This window comes from Chiloscyllium punctatum, chromosome 3, assembly GCF_047496795.1.
Source record: "Chiloscyllium punctatum isolate Juve2018m chromosome 3, sChiPun1.3, whole genome shotgun sequence".
NCBI classification, from domain to species: Eukaryota; Metazoa; Chordata; class Chondrichthyes; order Orectolobiformes; family Hemiscylliidae; genus Chiloscyllium; species Chiloscyllium punctatum.
This window is the reverse complement of record NC_092741.1, coordinates 16930956-16951239: the sequence shown is the minus strand read 5'-3', so window position 1 is coordinate 16951239 and position 20284 is coordinate 16930956. Positions and strand designations below refer to the sequence as shown.

General features: G+C 45.6%; 1 protein-coding gene across 1 annotated transcript in view; it reads left to right on the top strand.

Moving 5' to 3' along the window:
• yipf3 (Yip1 domain family, member 3) overlaps positions 1-20284 on the top strand; it is a 788655-nt gene that overhangs the window by 225954 nt on the left and 542417 nt on the right. The window lies entirely within an intron of this gene.

Sequence of the window (20284 nt, the reverse complement as noted above, 5' to 3'; positions counted from 1 at the left end):
CAATGCTGGCGTACAGACCCCAGATAGAATCATGGAGATGTACAGCATGGAAGCAGTCCCTTCGGTCCACCTTGCCCAACCCGACCAGATATCCCAACCTGGTGTAGTTCCACCTGCCAGCACCCGGCCCAATTCGCTCCAAGCCCTTCCTATTCATATACCCATCCAGATGCCTTTTAAATGTTGCAATCGTACTCGCTTCCACCACTTCCTCAGGCAGCTCACTCCATACACATACCACCCTCTGAATGAAAACATTGCCCGTTAGGATTCTTTCATATCTTTCCCCTATCACCCTAAACCTATGCCCACCAGTTGTCCCAGGGAAAATCCCTTGTCTATTTATCCAGCACTGATCCTTTTGGCACTCCACTGGTCACAGGCTTCCAGTCTGAAAAACAGCCCTCCACCACCATCCTCTGTCTTCTACCTATGAGCCAGTTCTGTATTCAAATGGCTAGTTATCCTGTATTTAATGAGATCTAACCTTGGTAATCAGTCTCCTATGGGGAACCTTATCGAATGCCTTATTAGTCCATATAGATCACGTCTACTGCTCTGCCCTCATCAATCCTCTTTGTTACTTCTTCAAAAAACTGAATAAAGTTTGTGAGACATGATTTCCCACACACAATGCCATGTTTGCTATCCCTAATTAATCCTTACCTTTCCAAATACATGTACATCCTGTCCCTCAGAATTCCCTCCAACAACTTACCCACCACCGAGGTCACGTTCACTGGTCTATAGTTCCCTGGCTTGTCCTAACCACCTTTCTTTAATAGTGGCACCACATTAGCCAACCTCCAGTCTTCCGGCACCTCATCGATTGACTCTCGATGATACAAATATCTCAGTAAGAAGCCCACCAATCATTTCTCTAGCTTCCCATAGAGTTCTAGGGTATGCCTGATCAGGACCTGGAGATATATCCAGTTTTTTGCGTTTCAAGAAAACCAGCACTTCTTCCTTTGTAATATGGACATTTTTCAAGATTTCACCATCTATTTCCCTACATTCTATATCTTCTATGTCCTTTTCCACAGTAAACACTGATACAAAATACTTGTTTAGTATCTCCCCCATCTCCTGTGGCTCCACACAAAGGCCACCTTGCTGATCTTTGAGGGGCCCTATTCTCTCCCTAATTACCCTGTTATCCTTAATGTATTTGTAAAAACCCTTTGAATTCTCCTGAATGCTATTTGCCAAAGCTATCTCATGTCCCCTTTTTAACCTCCTGATTTCCCTCTTACGTGTACTCTGATTGTATTTATATTCTTCTAAGGATTCACTCGATCTTTCCTGTCTGTACATGACATATGCTTCTTTCTTTTCCTTCACCAAATCCTCAATTTTTGTAGTCATCCAACACTCCCTACACCTCCCAGCCTTTCCTTTCACCATAACAGGAATATACTTTCTCTGGATTCTTGTTATCTCATTTCTGAAGGCTACCCATTTTCCAGCCATCCCTTTACCTGCGAACGTCAGCCCCCAATCAGCTTTTGAAAGTTCTTGCCTTATGCTGTCAAAATTAGCCGCCTTCCAATTTAGAACTTCAATGTTTAGATCTTTTTGGCGGCGTGGTGGCTCAGTGGTTAGCACTGCTACCTCACATCGCCGAGGACGCAGGTTTGATTCCAGCCTCGGGCAACTGTCTGTGTGGAGTGTGCACATTCTCCCCATGTCTGTGTGCGCTTCCTCTGGGTGCTCCGGTTTCCTCCCATAGTTCAAAGATGTGCAGATCATGTGAATTGGTCATGCTAAATCGCCCATAGTGTTAGGTGCATTAGTCAGGGGTAAATATGGGGAATGGTTACTCTTCAGAGGATCAGTGTGGACTGGTTGGGCTGAAGGGCCTGTTTCCACACTGTAGGGAATCTGAAAATATCTAGTCTATCCTTTTCCCTCAGTATTTTAAAACTAATAGAATTATGGTCGCTGGCCCCAAATGCTTCCCCACTGACAGCTCAGTTACCTGCCCTGCCTTTTTTCCCAAGAGTAGATCAAGTTTTGCAGTTTGTTTTGTAGGTAAATCCATATACTGAATCAGAAAATTTTCTTGTTCACACTTAACAAATTCCTCTCCATCTAAACCCTTAACACTGTGGCAGTCCCAGTTGGACGACAGCAATTCAAACAGAGGACCGACCACCATCTTTGGGCATCAAGGAATGGTCAATAAACAACAATCTTGTCAGAATCTCCCACACCCCAAGAAGGAACAAACAACACTGTGTGTCTGCAATGTGAAATTCCTAAACTAATCATGTTTCAGTTCAAGTGTTTTCCAGCTTCATTTTTTTGATGTAAATGAAGAACACCTGACCTACTTCTAAAGATGAACATCAGCTCCAGCCATTGCTCTGAAATACAGACCCTGTAAATGTCTGATGGACGTGTGGAATTTAGCTTCAGGTCTGCCATTTGAGTTTGACTTTACTTCAATGAATATTGAGTGGTCCAGATTTGACCAACATTTACACCATTGCTGTTCATGATCGAGATACTGAGCTAACTTTATTACTTTGCACGAACAGACACGCAAGTCACCATTTGGCCACTCTTCTCATTAACGTCTCCATGGTGACAGAACATTTTAATGTTGAATCATGATTGATGCAGAAAAACATCATTCCGAGCCCTAAACTGACTTCATCCACACCTGGACCATCCAAATTCCTGAATTTGATTAAATGGAAATTTTATAACACGAGACACAAAATGTACCTGTAATTCCCCCAGGCTCTTTACTCCCTGGAACAGTGACAAATCTTGTGGTAAAACCTGAACCAAGCAGGAATGAGGAGGTGGCTGGTGGGTGGGAGAGTGACACCAGCTGAGACTGGAGGGAATGATTCCTGGCATCGGGAAAGTGGTCCGGGAAAAGGGCTGGGAGAGATTACAACTGGGGAAGGGGAAGAGAAGCCTGGAGCAGGGAGTGGTGAAGAGATGGGAGTGGGAACTGGAGTGACACTTGGACAGAAGAGAGGGTGGGAATGGAGGGACAGTCTCGAGGGGTTGAATACTCTCTTCTGCCATTTTTACCCAGGAAAGATATTTCAAAACATTAAAGCCCAACATTTAACTGGGCTTCTTCTAAACAAAATGCAAAACCACGTCAGGTTTTTGCTGACAGATCTCCTAAGAGTAGTCACGGTCTCAATGCCTCTTCCAATGGTTAAAATCAAATCTGAAGGGGAAAAGTATCACAGAATGTGTAAAAATGAAGTCAGGGAGGTGAATGAGGAAAAGGCTGTAAACTTTGATTGAACGTCAGAGGGCTCCATCACAGGGTTTACAGCAGAACAACAGTCAAAATTGGCGAAGGGAATGCTGACAGATGGGTTCAGCCCACAGGGCACCACATCCCCAGAGGAAAATGTTCAACGTTGGTTTGAAGAATGATAAAGGTCAGAAAGGGGAGTGATCATCACCACTTGATATTTACAGTTGTGTAGATGAGTTAATACGAATACAAGAAGAAACGGCTGCCGCAGGTGTCGATGAGGATAAGGTAGAAACAGCTGAAAAATGGGCAGTAGACAGGGACACCCCGTATACTGAATCACAGCTGTGTACCTCACTACACTGCACGAAGGTGGGAACTCACCCCATAGTTGAAGAGGGCTCACTGAAAATTAGGGTGTTGTTCATGAACAACATCAAAGATTCAAAATTGGTTTAATAATGAATTTCAAACCTTTGGGAGTGGAGTGAACTTTTTAAAATTCTAATTAAAAACACGTTTTTGTGCTATACACCGTCTAGGTTGTCTCACAATCTAAATAAACTATCATTTGGCAAATTTCAAACTGAACTCAGCCTTTGAGAAATGTTTAAGAGAAACGTGGAAAATGTAAAGGTGAGAAATAAATGCTTCTCCTGTGAAGGTGATCTTAAAAATAGGAAAGGGATTGGAGACAATTGAAGGCAAATTGTACAACCAAAGGAAGGATTATCAAATTCAAAAGGTCAGTTTGAAAATGGACAGCAAATTTCAGCAGTGTTCTTGAACATAGACCCATCCAGATGCCTTGTAAATGTTGCAATTGCAATAACCACCACTTTCTCTGGCAGCTCATTCCACACATGTGCCACCTTCTACGTGAAAACGTTGTCCCTTAGGTCTGTTTTACATCTTTTCCCTCTCACCTTAAACCTATGCACTCTAGTTCTGGACTCCCCCACCCGAGGGAAAAGACTTTGTCGATTTATCCTATCCAAGCCCCTCATGATTTTATAAACCTCCACAAGGTCACCCGTCAGCCTTCGCAGATCCAGGGAAAACAGCCCCAACCTGTTCAGACTCTCTATACCTAGAATCCTCCAACTTTGTAAATCTTTTCTGAACCCTTACAAGTTCACAGTGTCCTTCTGATAGGAAAGAGACCAGAACTGCACAAAAGTAGCTTAACCAAAATCTCGTACAGCTGCAATGTGACCTCCCAACTCCGATACTCAGTGCTCTGACCAATAAAGGAAAGCATACCAAATGCCTTCTTCACTATCCTCTCTACTTGCGACTCTACTTTCAAGGAACTATAAACCTGCATTCCAAGGTCTCTTTGTTCAGCAACACTCCCTAAGACCTTACCACGAAGTGTGTAAGTCCTGCTAAGATTTCCTTTCCCAAAATGCAGCACCTCACATTTATCGAAATTAAACTCCACCTGTCACTCCTCAACCCATTGGCCCATCTGGTCATGATCCCATTGTACTCTGAGGTACCCTTCTTTGCTGTGCACTACACCTCCAATTTTGGTGTCAGTTGCAAACTTACTAACTATACCTCCAATGTTCATATCCAAATCATTTATTTCAATGACGAAACGAAGTGGACCCAGCACAAATCCTTGGGGCACTCCACTAGTCACAGGCCTCCAGTCTGAAAAACAACCCTCCACCGCCACCCTCTATCTTCTACCTTCGATCCAGTTCTGTATCCAAATGGCTAGTTCTCTCTGTATTCCATGAGGTCTAACCTCACTAACCAGTCTCCCATGGGAAAGTTGTCGAATGCATTACTGGCATCCATATAGATTATGTCTACTGCTCTGTCCTCACCAATCCTCTTTGTTACTTTTTCAAGAAACTCAATCAAGTTCATGAGACATGATTTCCAATGCAGAAAGCCATGTTGACTATCTCTAATTAGTCTTTGCCTTTCCAAATACATGTAAATCCTGTCCCTCAGGATTCCATTCAACAACTTGCCTACCATCGACACCAGGCTTATGGGTTTATCGTTCCTTGGCTTCTCCTTACTACCTTTCTGAAATAATGGCACAACGTTAGCCAACCTCCAGTCTTCCGGCACCTCACTTGCGACTATCGATGATACAAATATGACAGCAAGGGGCCCAGCAATCACTTCTCTAGCTTCCCACAGAGTTCTGGGCACACCTGATCAGGTCCTGGGGATTTATCCACCTTTATGCATTTGAAGCACTTCCTCTTCTGTATTATGGACATTTTCAAGATGTCACCATCTTTGTCCCCACATTCTATATATTCAATGTCCTTCTCCACAGTAAACACTGATGCAAAATACTCATTTAGTATCTCCCCCATCTCATGCAGCTTTACACAATGGACACCTTGCTGATCTTTGAGGGGCCGTATTCGCTCCCTAGTTATTTAATGTATTTGTTCCTTTTGTCGTTAATGTATTTGTAAAAACCCTTTGCATTCTCTTTAATGCTATTTGCCAAAGCTATCTCATGCCCCTTTTTTGCTCTCCTGATTTCCCTCTTAAGTATACTCCTACTTCCTTGAGACTCTTCTAATAATTCTCTCAATCTCTGCAGTCTGTACCTGACATATACTTCCTTCTTTTTCTTAACCAAAGCCTCAATTTCTCCAGTCATCCAGCATTCCCTACACCTACCAGCCTTTCCTTTCACCCTTATAGGAATATAGTGTCTCTGGACTCTCATTATCTCGTTTCTGAAGGCTTCCCATTTTCCAGTCATCTCTTTACGCGCAAACATCTGCCCCCAATTAGCTTTCGAAAGTTCTTGCCTAATAACTTCAAAATTAGCTTTCCTCCAATTTAGAATTTCAACAGTTAGACCTGGTCTATCCTTTTCCATCACTATCTTAAAACTAATAGAATTATGGTCTCAGACCCCAAAGTACTCCCCAGTGACACCTCAGTCACCTGCCCTGCCTTATTTCCCAAGAGTAGATCAAGTTTTGCACCTTCTCTAGTCAGTACGTTCACATCCTGACTCAGAACATTTTCTTGGACACTCTTAACAAAGTCCTCTCCATCTAAACCCTTAACACTATGTCAGTCCCAGACTTTGTTTGGAAAGTTAAAGTCCCTTCTATAACCACCCTATTATTCTTACAGATAGCTGAAATCCCCTTACAAATTTGTTTCTCAATTACCCACTGACTATTAGGGGGTCTATAATACAATCCCAGTAAGTTAACCATACCTTTCTTATTTCTCAGTTCCACTCAAATAAATTCCCTGGAGGTATTTCCAGGAATATCCTCCCTGAATGCAGCTGTAATGCGATCCCTTATCAAAAAAGCCACTCCCCCTTCTCTCTTGCCTCCCTTTCTATCCTCCCTATAGTATTTGTGTTCTGGAATATTAAGCTGCCAGTGCTGTCAATCTCTGAACCACATTTCTGTAATTGTTATGATATCCCAGTCCCATGTTCCTAACCATGCCCTGAGTTCATCTGCCTTCCCTGTTCGGCCTCTTGCATTGAAATAAATGCAGTTTAATTTATCAGTCATACCTTGTTCTCTGCTTTGTCCCTGCCTGACCTGACTGTTTGACTTACTTCTTTTCTCCACTGTACCAGTCTCAGACTGATCTCTTTCCTCACTATCTCCCTGAGTCCCACCCCCTCTTCCCCCCATTACTGGTTTCAATCCTTCTGAGCAGCTCGAGCAAATCTGCTTGTCCGTATATTAGTCCCCTTCCAATTCAGGCGCAATCCATCCTTCTTGTACAGGTCACTTCTACCCCAGAAGAGATTCCAATGATCCAAGACTGTGAATTATTTTCTCATACACCAGCTCCTCAGCTACGAATTCATCTGCTGTATCTTCCTATTCCCACTCTCATTAGCTCGTAGTACCGAGAGTATTCCAGATATTACTACCCTCGAGGATCAATATGAACACAAGCCAGTATCAAGGAAAAATATTGCCAACTTGATTAGAAACAAAGTTACAACAACCATTAATACTAAACACACAATCTCAAATCCTATTTGGCTCCTAAGGTTCCAATAATTCCCGAGTTTCTTGGAGATTTACACAATTGCTGTCTCTCTCTCTGGGTGTGTGAAGCTGCTTTCTTCCTCTCTCTCTCTCTCTCTCTCTCTCTCTCTGGTTGGTCAGTTGGTCTTTGCCTCTTGCCATGTTGGTCTCCTCAGAAGGCCTCCAGAAGATTCCAAGAGCAAAGTCTGTAGGTGAAGCCTGTTTTTATATCTTTTAGATGGTTTTCTGGAACTTTCTATTGTTCTGGCCAATCAGAGAGATACGCTTGGTAGTTGAAAACAGAGTCAATCATTTGGAAGAATTGCTAATGTTAGTTTATTTTTGTGTAGAAGGGCCCGCACTGTACTGTGCTGTCAAAACCCTCCTTTGTTCAGTAAATAAGTTGTTGGGAGTATGTCTGTTCTGCATAAATGTTGCCTTCTACATTAGCAAATGTCATTAGCACCTGACTTCTGTGTTTGCACTGCGTCTGGTGTGTGGACTTCATGATTTTAGAGTTTTACTTGGCCAATGTACCCAGCATCCCTTGCTGTTTGGCCAAGTTAGCAATCTATCTGTGTTTTAGCAGCCAGGAGGCTGCTGAAGTACACACTGTATTAATCTAGAGTACTGTGCATATTTATGATCTTTTAAGAGAAAGATATACCTTATATCTACCTTCCAGTAATACAATGACTGTTCATGAGGTAGGTTCTGTATATGTGCCCACATTGGAAATTTGACTAATTCCATCAGAGTCCCATTTTAGAACTTGTGGGATCCTGTTTATAAACACTGCTCTCCACTGGCAGTCAATAATTTTAACTCCAACCAAGAATACCGTACTTATTTATTCTCAGTTGAAAATTATTCAGCTGCATTAACATCAGCAGGAAGCATTTCATTCCCATTTACACGCACTGTTCTCATTGGTTCATTAGTTCAATGATTCTAATCATGGCTTTATCCGAGTTCCTCACTTCATTGGCCCTAGAATTCTGATCAGGAGTTGGTCATTGTCACCGACACACTTCCTCCATTCCCCCTGACCTGACACCACCCCCGTAATGATTGTGTCAGACAGGACAGACCCCCTCAACCTGACAACTATGTCCTGATGGACCCAAAACTCCCTCACTTTCCCACCAACCCCAGGAGTCTACAGATTCCTCATCACTGACCCACTACTCCCTTCTCCCCAAACACAACCCCATTGGAACTGTCACCTCCCCCCACCCCATCACCACCTCCCTTTCACTCGCCTTGACACCACATTTAACCCAAAAGTGTCCCCTGCTCCTGCCAACAGAATTGGAACGACAACCACCTGCATCATCCATCATCACCCAACACCCACTTCACTAACCTAAAACCCTTCCCAAAGTGAGCCAGGTGGTACTGACCCCTCCTTCCAGACCTGGTAGCACCACACCCCCTCCCTTAAACCTCTGGACCTGACACTGCCTCTTCATCACATAGAATCATAGAGTCATACAGCATAGAAACAGACCCTTCGTTCCAATTCTAATCCCAAACTAACCCGTCCCACCTGCCTGCTTCTGGCCCATATCCCTCCCAACCTTTCCTATTCATGTACTTATTCAAATGTCTTTTAGACACTGTAATTGTACCCGCATCCACCATTTCCTCTGGAAGTTCATTCTACATACACAAACCACCTTCTATGTGAAAAAGTTTTTGAAACTGTCTCTTCTAACTTTAAAAATGTGTCCTCTAGTCATGAAATCCTCCATCCCAGGGAAAAGACAACTACTACTGACTCTATCGATTCCTCTCATTATTTTATAAACTTCTTTCAGATCACTGCTCAACCTTCTACGCTTCAGTGAAAAAAATCTCAGTTTATCTCATTTACTTTATAACTCAAACCTTCCATACCCAGCAACAACCTGGTAAATCTCTTCTGAGCCCTCTCCAGCTTGATAAACAGAACTGGTCAGTTTCCTAGAAGAGGTCGCACCAATGTCCTGCATAACCTCAACATGAGGTTCCCAACTCCTCTACTCAAAGGACTAAGCAATGAAACAAGCATGCCTAACACCTTTTTAACCACCCTGTCTAGATGTGACGCAAACTTCAAAGAATTATGTACCTGCAGCTGCAGTCATTCTGCTCTACAACACTACCCAAGGCCCGACCAATTGAATTGAATAAGCCATACCCTTGTTTGTTGTACCAAAATGCAATGCCTCGCATTTATCCAAATTGAAATCCATCTTCCATTTTTCAGCACATTGGCCCAAATGATCAAGATCTCTTTGTGATCTTAGAAAACCTTCTTCACTGTCTGCTATGTCACCAATTTTGGTGTCATCCACAAAACTACTAATCATGCCTTCTACATGCTCATCCAAATCATTTCTATAAATGACAAACAAAAGAGGATCCATAACCAATCCTGTGGCAACACCGCTGGTCACAGGCCTCCAGTCTGAAAAGCATTACTCTCCACCATTACTCTCTGTGTCCTGCCATTAAGCCAATTCTGTATCCAATTGGCAAGCCAATTGGCAATCCCATGTGACCGAACTTTACTCATTAACCTACCATGGAGAAGCTTGTCATAGGTTTTACTAAAACCCAAATAAACAACGTTTAACACTCTGTCATCATCAATCATGAAAATACTTGACCAGGTTTGTGAGACACGATTTTCCTCACACACCATGCCAACTATCTTTAGTCAATTTGTGCCTCTCTAAATGTCCATAAATCCTATCTTTTATAATCACTTCCAACAATTTACCCACAACCACAGTCAGACTCACAGGTCTATCATTCCCCAGTTTCTCTTTAAAACCTTTCTTAACCCAAGGTACAACATCAGCCACTCTCCAGTCATCAGGCACCTCGCCCATAGTTACAGATGTTGCAAATATTTCTGCAAGGGCTCTTGTAATTTCCTGTCTTACTTCACACAATAGTCTAAGATTCATTAGATCAGTCCCCAGAGATTTATCCACCTTTGTGTTCTCTGAGACTTCCCAAACTTCCTTTTCGAACAGAGAACATATAACGATATAGCGCAGGATAGGCCCTTCGACCTTCAATGTTGCACCAACCTGTGAAATTAATCTGATGTCCATCTAACCTACAGCATTCCATTATTATCCATATGTATGTCCAATGCCCATCTAAATGCCCTTAACGTCGGTGAGTCTACTACAGTTGCAGGCAGGCTATTCTATTCCCTGACTACTCTTGAAGTGAAGAAACTACCCTGATATCTGTCCTAAATCTATCACTCCTCAATTTAGAGCTATGTCCCCTCGTGTTAGTCTTCATCATCCAAAGAAACAGGCTCTCACTGTCCACACTGTCTAACCCTCTGATTATCGTATACATCTTGATTCAGTCACCTCTCAACCTTCTTCTCTCCAACGAAAGCAGCCTCAGTTCCCTCAGACCTTCCTCGTAAAACCTTCCCTCCATCCCAGACAACATCCTAGTAAATATGCTCTCCACCCTTTCCAAAGCTTCCACATCCTTCCTATAATGCGGTGACCAGAACGACACACAATACTCCAGGTGCTGCCTTACCTGTGTCTTGTACAGCTGAGGCATGACCTCATGGCTCCAAACTCAATCCCCCTGCCAATAAACACCAACACAGTATATGCTTTCTTAACAACCCTATCAACTTGGACGGCAACTTTGAGGGATTTATGCACCTGGACACCGCGATCTCTCTGTTCATCGACATTACCAAGAATTTTACCATAAGCCCAGCACTTGTATTCTTGTTACTCCTTCCAAAGTGAACTACCTCAAACTTTTCCGCATTTAACTCCATTTGCCATTTCTGAGCCCAACTCTGCATGTTATCTATGTCCCTCAGTAACCCATAACATCCTTCGACACTATCCACAACTCTGTCTACCTGAGTGTCATCTGCAAATTGACTAAGCCATCCTTTTACACCCTCCTTCAGATCATTTATAAAAATGACAAACAGCAGTGGCCCCAAAACAGATCCTTGCGGCACACCACTGGTAACTGATCTCCAGAATGAACCTTTCCCATCAATCACCACCCTCTGTCTTTTATCAGCGAGCCAATTTCTGATCCAAACTGCTCAATCACCTCCAATCCTAAAACTCCATATTTTGTGCAATAGCCTGCTGTATGGAACCTTATCAAACGCCTCACTGAAATCCATATACACCACATCAGCCGTCTTACCTTCATCCACCTGGGCCACCTTCTTGAAGAATACAATAAGGTTAGTGAGGCACAACATACCCTTCACAAAACCTAATCAAATAATTCCTTTTTAGATGACTATAAATCCTATCTCTTTTAATCTTTTCCAACATCTTACCCACCACCGAAGTAAGGCTCACTGGCCTATAATTACCAGGGTTGTCCCGACTCCCCTTCTTAAACAAGGGAACAACATTTGCTATCCTCCAATCTCTGGCACAACTCATGTCGACAATGATGACATAAAGATCAAAGCCAAAGGCTCAGCAAACTCCTCCCTGGCTTCCTAGAGAATCCGAGGATAAATTACATCTGGCCCATCGATTTTCAGATATTCCAAAATTGCTAAAACCTCCTCTTTTGAAAAGTGTGGTGCTGGAAAAGCGCAGCAGGCCAGGTAGCATCCGAGGATAAGGAGAATCGATGTTTCGGGCATAAGCCCTTCTTCAGGAATGAGGCTGGTGTGCCAAGTGGGATGAGATAAAAGGGAGGGCGGGGGGGGGGGGGGGGGGGGGGCGAAGTTTGGGGGAGGGGTGCTGGGAATACGATAGGTGGAAGGAGGTGAGGGTGAGGGTGATAGGCTGGAGAGGGGGTGGGGGTGGAGAGGTCACGAAGAATATTGCAGGTCAAAAGAGCGGTGCTGAATCTGAGGGTTGGGATTGAGATAAGGTGAGGGGAGGGGAAATGAGGAAGCTGGAGAAATCTACATTCATCCTGTGTGATTGGAAGGTTCCTAGGCAGAAGATGAGGCGCTCTTCATCCAGGCGTCGTGTGGCCAGAGTCTGGCGATGGAGGAGGCCAAGGACCAGCATGTCCTTGGCAGAGTGGGAGGGGTAGTTAAAGTGTTCAGCCAAGGGGCGGTTGGGTTGGCTGGTGCGGGTGTCCCAGAGGTGTTCCCTGAAATGTTCTGCAAGTAGGCGGCCTGTCTCCCCAATGTAGAGGAGGCCACATCGGGTGCAGCGAATACAGTAAATGATGTGTGTGGAGGTGCAGATGAATTTGCGACGGATATGGAAGGATCCATTGGGGCATTGGAGGGAGGTGAGGGGGGGAGGTGTGGGCGCAAGTTTTGCACTTATTGCAGTTGCAGGGGAAGGTGCTGGGAGTGGAGGTTGGGTTGGTGGGGGTGTGGACCTGACGAGGGAGTTGCAGAGGGAGTGGTCTCTCCGGAACGCTGATAGGGGTGGGGAGGGAAATATATCCCTGGTGATGGGGTCTGTTTGGAGGTGGCGGAAATGACGGATGTTGATACGATGTATCCTGAGGTTGGTGGGGTGAAAGGTGAGGACCAGTGGGGTTCTGTCCTGGTGGCGATTGGAGGGCCGGGGTTCAAGGGCGGAGGTGCAGGAAGTGGAGGAGATGCGGTGGAGAACATCGTTGACCACGTCGGAGGGGAAATTGCGGTCTTTGAAGAAGGAGGCCATTTTGGCTGATTGGTAGTGGAATTTGTCCTCCTGGGAATATGGGATGGCGTTTTTACAGGGGACAGGGCGGGAGGAGGTGTAAGCTCAGTAGCAATGGGAGCCGGTTGGTTTGTAGTAAATGTCTGTGTTGAGTCAGTCGCCGGAGATAGAAATGGAGAGGTCTAGGAAGGGGAGGGAAGAGTCTGAGACAGTCCAGGTAAATTTGAGGTCGGGGTGGAAGGTGTTGGTAAAGTGGATGAACTGTTCAACTTCCTCCTGGGAGCACAAGGTAGTGCCAATATTATCATCGATGTAGCGGAGGAAAAGGTTGGGGATGGTGCCAGTGTAGCTGCGGAAGATGGACTGTTCCACATATCCTACGAAGAGGCAGGCATAGCTGGGGCCCATGCGGGTGCCCATGGCTACTCCTTTGGTTTGGAGGAAGTGGGAGGATTGGAAGGAGAAGTTGTTAAGAGTGAAGACCAGTTCAGTCAGTCGAAGGAGGGTGTCAGTGGAAGGGTACTGGTTGGGTCGGCGGGAAAGGAAGAAGCAGAGGTTTGGAGGCTTTCGTGATGGCGGATGGAAGTGTATGGGGACTGGATGTCCATTGTGAAGATAAGGCGTTGGGGGCCAGGGAAGCGAAATTTTTTTTTTTTTTTATTTCAAAAATATACTTTATTCATAAATGATTTGATGGTCTGTACATTGGATCATGCCATACATATGTCCATATTTACAAACACAGATTCGACTTTATTCTTGTCCTTTACAATCCTGTGCATTTTTTTCAATCTTGTATATATACATATATTTGGCTGAGGCATCAGCAGAGCCCAAAAAAACGTCTGTATGGGCCCCCTGTTCTTCTTTCGGCAGGCCGATCTTACACAGTGGTCTTTCCCCACCGCGCCTTGGCGGCAGCTGCCCCAAGCTTCAGCGCGTCCCTCAACACGTAGTCTTGGACCTTGGAATGTGCCAGTCTGCAACACTCGGTCGGGGTCAACTCCTTCAGCTGGAAGATCAACAGGTTTCGGACCGCCCAGAGAGCGTCCTTCACCGAGTTGATGATCCTCCAGGCGCAGTTAATGTTCGTCTCGGTGTGAGTCCCGGGGAACAGGCCGTAGAGCACGGAGTCCCGCGTCACGGCGCTGCTCGGGACGAACCTCGACAAGCACCACTGCATTCCTCTCCAGACTTCCTCTGCATAGGCACATTCCAGAAGGAGGTGTGTGACAGTCTCGTCCCCCCTGCAGCCACTTCGAGGGCAGCGTGCGGTGCGGCAGAGAGTCCGGGCGTGCATAAAGGATCTCACAGGCAGAGCCCTTCTCACCACCAGCCAAGCCACGTCTTGGTGCTTGTTGGAAAGTTCTGGCGTTGAGGCATTCTGCCAAATGGCTTTGACAGTCTGCTCAGGGAACCGCTCGACAGGATCCGCCCTCTCCTTTTCCCGAAGGGTCTCAAGGACGCTACGTGCTGACCACTTCCTGATGGACTTGTGGTCAAAGGTGTTTTTCCTCATAAATTTCTCCACGAAGGACAGGTGATACGGAACGGTCCAACTACTCGGAGCGTTCCGCGGCAGCGAGGCCAGGCCCATCCTTCGCAACACAGGGGACAGGTAGAACCTCAGTACGTAGTGACACTTGGTGTTTGCGTACCGGGGATCCACGCACAGCTTGATGCAGCCACACACAAAGGTGGCCATCAGGGTGAGGGTGGCATTGGGCGTGTTTTTTCCCCCTTTGCACCGGTCTTTGTACATAGAGTCTCTTCGGACCCGGTCCATCTTTGATCTCCAAATGAATTGGAAGATGGCCCGGGTGACTGCGGCGGCACAGGTCCTGGGGATAGGCCAGACCTGTGCCACATATAGCAATACTGAGAGTACCTCACACCTGATGACCAGGTTTTTTCCCGCGATGGAGAGCGACCGTTGCCCCCATCTGCCTAGTTTCTGTCTCATCTTCCTGATCCGCTCCTCCCAGGTCTTGGCGCACGCCCCAGCCCCCCCGAACCAAATACCCAGCACCTTCAAGTGGTCAGTCCTGACGGTGAAGGGGATAGAGGATTGGTCGGCCCAGTTCCCGAAGAGCATGGCCTCGCTCTTGCCTCGGTTTACCTTGGCCCCCGAGGCCCGTTCGAACTGGTCGCAGATGCACACGAGTCTGTGCACGGACAGCGGATCCGAGCAGAAAACAGCGACGTCATCCATGTACAGGGAGGCCTTAACCTGCAGGCCCCCGCTGCCAGGAATAGTCACCCCTCTCAGGCTCGCATCCTTCCTGATGGATTCGGCAAATGGCTCTATGCAACACACAAACAAGGCGGGTGAGAGGGGGCATCCCTGCCTGACTCCAGATCTTACAGGGAAGCTATCTGATTCCCACCCATTGATTGAGACTGCACTGACAATGTTGGTGTAGAGCAGTCTGATCCAATTTCCGATTCCCTCCCCAAAGCCCATTTTGGAGAGGACATCCCTCATATATGTATGCGATATCCTGTCAAAGGCTTTCTCCTGGTCAAGGCTGATGAGGCATGTGTCCACCCCCCTGTCCTGCACGTAGGCGATCGTATCCCTGAGGAGTGCGAGACTCTCAGAGATCTTCCTGCCCGGTACAGCACAGGTTTGGTCCGGGTGGATCACCGATCCCAGAGCAGACCTGACCCGGTTGGCGATGACCTTTGACAGGATTTTGTAGTCTGCATTTAACAGTGAGATCGGTCTCCAATTTCTAATTTCCTCCCTCTCCCCCTTCCGCTTGTAGACGAGGGTGATGATGCCTTTCCTCATGGATTCACTCATGGTACCTGCCCGGAGCATACTGACATACACCTCCAGCAGGTCCTGGCCGATCAAGTCCCAAAGAGCGGAATAAACCTCGACCGGTAAGCCGTCGCTTCCGGGAGTTTTATTCTTTTCGAAGGACTCGAGGGCCTTGGTCAGTTCATCCAGAGATAGCGGCTGGTCCAGCCTCTCTCGTGTTCCGTCATCTAGGACCTCCGTGATAGAGGACAGGAACGATAGAGGACAGGGAAGCGAAATTGCTAAAACCTCCTCTTTGTCAACCTCAATCCCATCTAATCTTATAGCCTATATCTCCGTGTTCTCATTAACATCGCCCTTTTCCAATGTGAATACTGTTAAAACATATTCATTTAGTACTTCCACTATATATCCTCAGATTCTACACACAACCTTCCACTACTATATTTGATTGGCTGTAATCTTACTCTAGTCATTCTTTTATTCTTGATATACCTATAGAAGGCCTTAGGGTTTTCCTTGATTCTATCCGCCAATGATTTCTCATGTTCCCTTCCTTGCTCTTCTTAGCCCTCTCTTTAGATCTTTTCTGGCTAACTTGTAACTCTCAACCCCCTAACCAAGCCTTCTCACCTCATCCTCTTATAAGTTGCCTTCTTCTTTTTGACAAGAGATTCAACTTCTTTGATAAACCATGGCTCCCTCTCTCGACAACTACCTCCCTGCCTGACAGGGATATACTTATCAGGGACCCGCAGTTGCTGTTCCTTGAATAAGCTCCACATTTCAAGATGTCTATCCCCTGCAGTTTCCTCCTCTATCCTGTGCATCCTAAATCTTGCCTAATCGCATCATAATTGCCTTTCCCCCAGTTATACCTCTTTCCCTACGGTATATACCTATCCCTGCCCATTGCTATTGCAAACATTACCGAATTATGGTCACTATCGCCAAAATGCTCACCTACCTCCAAATCCAACACCAGGCCGGGATCATTCCCCAGTACCAAATCCATTATGGTATCGCCCCTTGTTGGCCTGTCTTCATACTGTGTCAGAAAACCCTCCTGCACACATTGAACAAAAACTGGCCCATCTAAACTACTTGAACTGTAGTATTCCCAGTCAATATTAGGAAAGTTAAAGTCCCCCATAACGACTACACTTTCACTCTCGCTCCTATTGAGAATAATCTTTGCTATCCTTTCCTCTATATCCCTGGAACAATTCGGAGGCCTATAGAAAACTCCCAACAGGGTGACCTCCTCTCCTGTTTCTAACCTCAGCCCAAACTACCTCAGTGGATGAGTCCTCAAACGTTATCTCAGCTGCTGTAATACTACCCTTGATTAACAATGCCACACCCCCGCCTCTTTAACCATCTTCTCTGATCTTGCTGAAACATCTAAATCCCGGAATCTGCAACAGCCATTCCTGTTCCTCCTCTAGGAGAAAGTGAGGACTACAGATGCTGGAGATCAGAGCTTAAAAATGTGTTGCTGGAAAAGCGCAGCAGGTCAGGCAGCATCCAAGGAGAAGGAGAATCGACGTTTCGGGCATAAGCCCTTCTTCAGGAACCTTGTTCCCAAAGACTAAAGGTCTGCTCTTCTTCCCCTTTCCCACTGAGCAACAGAGACTTTGCACCAGAGACCTGTGTCCCATTGCTTATCCAAAATGGTATACTTGTTGTTAAGGGGAACCACCACAAGAGATCCCTGCACTGCCTGCCAGTTCCCTTTCCCATTCCTGACGTTAACCCATTTACTTTCTTCTTGCGGGTGTGGAGTAACTACCTCCCTGTAACTCCTCTCAGTAACCCCCTTCGCGAATGATCTGAAGTTCCTCCAGCTCCACTTCCCTGACACTGTTCTTGAGGAGCTGGTATTGGGTGCACTTCCCACAAGTGAAGTCAGTGGAGACACTAGAGGTGACCCTTACCTCCCACATACTGCAGGAGGAACATTCAACTGCCCAAACCTCCATTCCTGCTATTCTAAATTCCCAAATAGACCACTGAAATAAAACGAGACATGAATGAAAACACTTATCACCTACAAACTGACACACAGAACCTTTTTTTTGGTTAGAGGAGAAGGATAGGTGGGAGACACCACCAGAGTAGTGTTTTGGGTTAAGCAACTGCCTAAATATGTAACCTCGTGACCTCTCTGACTGCCTCCAGGAACTGAAGAAAACTGAAGGAAATTTAAACTGTGAGACCAGTGGGCTTGATATTGATGATGGACTAGTTGTTGGAGAGAATCCTGAGGGACAGGATGTCCATGTGTTTGGAAAGGCAGGAATGATTAGGGATTGTCAGGATGGCTTTGTGCATTGGAAATCTTGTCTCACAAATTTGATCGAGGTTTTTGAAGAAGTAACAGAAAGCATTGATGAGGGCAAAGTGGTAGACATGATCTATATGGACATCAGTAAGGCTTTTGACAAAGTTCCTCATGGGACACTGGTTGGCAAGGTTAGATTTCATGGAATTCAGGGAGAACTAGCCATTTGGATACAGAACTGACTTGAAGGTAGTAGACAGTGGGTGGTGGCGTAGGGTTGTTTTTCAGACTGGAGGCCTGTAACCAGTGGTTTGCCTCAAGGATCGGTGCTTGTCACGATGGTGAGTGACTTGGATGGGAACTTGTAGGTGATGGCGCTGCAATGTATCTGCTACACTTGGATGGATGGTCATTCATATAATTGATCTGGATGTGAACATAGGAGGTACAGTCAGTAAATTTGCAGACAACAAATTTATGTGCCACTCCACTTTCAAGGAGCTCAGAACCTGCACTCCAAAGTCTCTTTGTTCAGTTGGAATTAAAGTTATATTCTGCCTGTTTGCATTTCAATGTATAAATGTCTGATGATTTCTTGGCTGGGAAGAGTCCTGCTTCAGAAATCTTTCTGAGTTAACGCTCTCCCAATGCTTTGACAAAATAACTGATTATAATGTGTGCCTGAGAATCCTGAGTTTGTTCCATACGATAGTCAGCTATAACATGGAAGGATTTTCCTGGCAAGGAACCAAGGTATCAGTTAAAGTGTGTTTGCTTTAACGCAAGGATTATCAGGAATAAAAGTGACGAAATTAGAGCATGGATCAGAACCTGATGCTATGATGTTGTGGCCATAACAGAGACATGGGTTTCTCAGGGGCAGGAATGGTTGATGGATGGTCCAGGGTTTAGAGCATTTAAAAAGAACACGGAGGGGGGAAAAAGAGGAGGGGGTGTAGCACTACTAATCAGAGAGGGTATCACAGCTACAGAAGCTTCCATTGTCAAGGAAGATTTGCCGACCGAGTCAGTATGGGTGGAAATTGGGAACAGCAAGGGAGCAGTCACCTCTTTACTACAGGCCCCCCAATAGCAGCAGGGAGATGGAAGAAAGCACAGGTCGGCAGATTTTGGAAAAGTGTGGACGTAATACGGTTGTAATGGGTGACTTTAACTTTCCCAATATTGATTGGAACCTCCTTTGAGCAGAAGATTTGAATGGAGCTGTTTTTGTAAGGTGTGTTTAGGAGGGTTTCCTAACTCAGCACGTTGACAGGCCGACGAGGGGAGAGGCCATTCTAGACTTAGTGCTCGGAAATGAGCCGAGGCAGGTATCAGATCTTGTGGTGGGAGAGCATTTTGGTGATAGTGACCACAACTGTCTCACATTCTACATAGCTATGGAGAAGGAGAGGATTAGGCAAAATGGGAGGATATTTAATTAGGGAAGAGGAAATTATGATGCGATTAGACATGAGTTAGGAAGCATGGATTGGGAGCAATTGTTCCATGGTAAAGGCACTATAGACATGTGGAGTCTGTTTAAGGAACAGTTATTGCAAGTGATGAGTAAATACGTCCCTCTGAGACAGGCAAGAAGTGGTAAGATAAAGGAACCTTGGATGACGAGAGCGGTGGAGCTTCTCGTCAAAAGGAAAAAGGTAGCTTACATAAGGTGGAGGAAGCTAGGGTCAAGCTCAGCTCTACAGGGTTACAGGCAGGCGAGGAAGGAGCTTAAAAATGGTCTGAGGAGAGCCAGGAGGGGGCACGAGAAAGGCTTGGCAGAACGGATTAGGGAGAACACAAAGGCATTTTACACTTATGTGAGGAATAAGAGAATGGTCAAAGAAAGAGTAGGGCCGATCAGGGATAGCATAGGGAATTTGTGTGTGGAGTCTGAGGAGGCAGGGGAAGCTCTAAATGAGTTTTTTGCTTCTGTCTTTACAAAAGAAACAAACTTTGTAGTGAATGAAACCTTTGAAGAGCAGGTGTGCATGCTGAAATGGATAGAGATAGAGGAAGCTAATGTGCAGAAAATTTTGTCAAACGTTAAGATTGACAAGTCGCCAGGCCCGGACCAGATTTGTCCTCAGCTGCTTTGGGAAACGAGAAATGCAATTGCTTCGCCATTTCCGAAGATCTTTTCATCATCGCTCTCCACTGGAGTCGTACCTGAGGACTGGAGAGAGGCAAATGTAATTCCTCTCTTCAAGAAAGGAAATAGGGAAATCCCCGGCAATTACAGACCAGTAAGTCTCACTCCTGTCGTCTACAAGGTGTTAGAAAGGATTCTGAGGGAGAGAATTTATGACCATCTGGAAGAGCATGGCCTGATTAAATGCAGTCATCACGGCTTTGTGAGGGGCAGGTCATGCC